Source organism: Myotis davidii, unplaced genomic scaffold (genome assembly GCF_000327345.1).
Source record: "Myotis davidii unplaced genomic scaffold, ASM32734v1 scaffold123, whole genome shotgun sequence".
NCBI classification, from domain to species: domain Eukaryota; kingdom Metazoa; phylum Chordata; class Mammalia; order Chiroptera; family Vespertilionidae; genus Myotis; species Myotis davidii.
In genome coordinates, this window is record NW_006295391.1 from 968,261 (window position 1) to 971,057 (window position 2,797).

Here is a 2,797-nt window from a genome sequence, read left to right on the forward strand (position 1 = left end):
AGTATTTATTTTATACCTTCTTTGCATGTGCTTTCTTATTCAGTTATCTGTCTCGGTGCTTAATATATATATTTGAATGACAAATGTGTTAATGATGTCAGTCATTAACTGTGTACTTAGCACTTTTTTCTTTTTCTACCATTTACTGTCCCATGACTTTGCAATACAAACTCTGTACTACTCCATTATTAGCACTATTGAAGTAGCAGAGTACAAAGAAGAGGAAGTTACATCTCACGTGATCGTTTCCCTCTCTACCTGTGGAACAAGGTACTTACACATCAGGATCCTGATTGCCACGTTCAAATACATTTCAGGGAAGGAGTAAATAATTAGAGGAGTAGCAGCAATACTCATAGTAAAAGCTACCATCTGTGGACTTTACTATGTGCTTTTCATGTCTACAATCTATTCAAATTTATTCTAGCACTTTTCAAGGGTACAGCTGGGGCCTAAAAACCACAAAGATCTCTCAAGAAACGTGTCTACATTCATGCACTCTGCAATTTAGTTGAAAATAAAATGGGTGGAGTGAAATAAGCCAGAAATTTTTTCTTGAGTTTGTAAGATATTGAAACTAACAGGATAAATATAATGTCTGAGGTTAAGTAAAGGGATAATTACGATAATAGAAAATAATATTGAATGTATGCTAAGTACATATATTAGCTCATTTGATCCAGAAAAAAATGGCTCTATGAGTTAATGTATTAGCCTTATTTTATAGGTGGGGAAAATAAGGCACAGTAAGATTAAGAAAAGTGTCTATGCACTCGCAGTTAGTAAGTTAGGGAGAGAAGGAGGACAGGGAGAGAGACAAAATAGAAGGCCCCTGGCACCCTTCCCAGGCCACTAATAGCATCCCCTACAGACACCTCATCCTCCACAAGAGGCGATGGACATTACTGCCCCCAGAACTCTCCTGGGAAACAAGTCAACTAACCTCAGGAGCAAACACCCCTGGAAGCTTAATGAAGCCTAAGTGTAGCATGAAAATGCATTTTCTTCCTCTGTGTTCATTTAAATGTATCTTTTGAAAAAGCAAATTGATAGCATTTATTAGAGAAACATGTCTTGATAAATGCATTAGAAATTTAGACCTGACTAAAGTAATTGGTACTGTTTCAAGAACTGGAATCCTTGGAACAATGAATTGGCACTAGAACGTTTGTTTCAGCAGCAGGGGGAGGCTTGGCACAGGTGGGCTGCTCTGCAAGGTGGGAGGGGCGGGAGATCACTGGGGTCCTGCTTGCCCAAGGAGCCAACTATGCATGCATCTTATTATTCCAATGGCTGCTCTCCTGCTGATTGTTGGATTTCACCCCACTACATTGTCCCTACCACTGACCTGCCCATGTGCCTTCAAGCAAACATGATGTTCTACCCTAGCCTGTTTGGCTCAGTGAATAGAGTACCAGCCTGCGGAATGAAGGGTCCTGGGTTCAATTCCAGTCCAGAGCATGTGCCCAGGTTGTAAGATCAATCCCCAGTGGGGGTGTGCAGGAGGCAGCCAATCAATAATCCTTTCTCATCATTGATGTTTCTCTCTCTCTCTCTCTCCTCTCCCTTCCTCCCTATATATATTTTAAAACCCACAATGTTCTTTGGAAAACATGCATGAGATTCCCAATATTGTCTTCCAAAACAATGTAAAATGCACTGTGACAGTTCTCTGTCTAGATAAATCATAGCAAATCCTTTTAGAGGGTACCAGTTATTTGTAAAGAATGTATCCCTTCATTTGTGTTTTTAAAAAAACCCAACACTGTGTTTACTTATCAAGATTCCCTAAACTAAAGAAATTCATAATCTGAGAAGAGAGGAACCAAGATGGTGGCATAGGTACACACTTGTACTTGCTGCCTTGCACAACCTCTCAAAACTACAACTAAAAGACAAAACAGATATCATCCAGAACCACAGGAAGGCTGGCTAAATGGAAATTCTACAACTATAAGGAAAGAGAAAAGCACATTGAAACTGGTAGGAGGTGCAGAGGTGCAGAAGTAAAGTGCAGAGGTACAGAGGCGTGCGTGGAAATGGGCTGGCAACTGGGTACACTGTTGTCTTTTTCAATCAGGAGGGATACAAGCTCCCAATTGCTCTGAACTCCAATTCCAGGTGAGACTCTGGGAACCCAGACTCATACAGGGAGAAACTAGACTGTCTGACATTGGGCCAGAACACGAGGGCGGCTTTCTTACAGAGGTGCTTGCAGCAATCATTGTTCCTAGAGACCCTGGAACCTCTCTGAGGCAGAGCAAACAGGCAGCCATTGTGGTTTGCTCCACCCTGATGATTCCCTGAGACCCCGCCCCACCCAATTTAAAACCCCACCCAAGCTGTGAGCAGAGGCTTTTGCATATGAATGGCCTGTTCTTTTGCAATCTAAAACCTAACAAACTGCAGGGGGGTCAAAGATCACCAACGCTTCCAAAAGAAGGCATAGACAGCAGCCTGCATTGCTTCACAGCTGGGCCTCATCTAGGCACTTCCAAACCCCAAAGAGGAGGAATCTGCAGATCACTCTGTAGCTTCTGCTGGGTGGCCTCAGACAATGGCTGACTTTGCACCTCCTTGGAGATCCAAGAGCCAGTCTACCCAGTGGTCAAAGTGAGACCACACCAGATTACAACTCTTCACATCCATAAGTGACAAAATCAAGGGGGAAACTCTGTGAGCACCAAAGCCCCACTGAAGCAAGTCCTACTCCATTATGGTGTCTCCAGCACAGAAGTTCTCCCATTGTAGACACAGCTGGTCCTCATAGCCAATTGGCCTGGTAGTCAATTCCTCC

General features: G+C 42.9%; 1 protein-coding gene across 1 annotated transcript in view; it reads left to right on the forward strand.

Annotated features, from left to right (window-relative positions):
• Positions 1-2,797, forward strand: part of PEX5L (peroxisomal biogenesis factor 5-like) — a 158,226-nt gene that overhangs the window by 100,405 nt on the left and 55,024 nt on the right. The window lies entirely within an intron of this gene.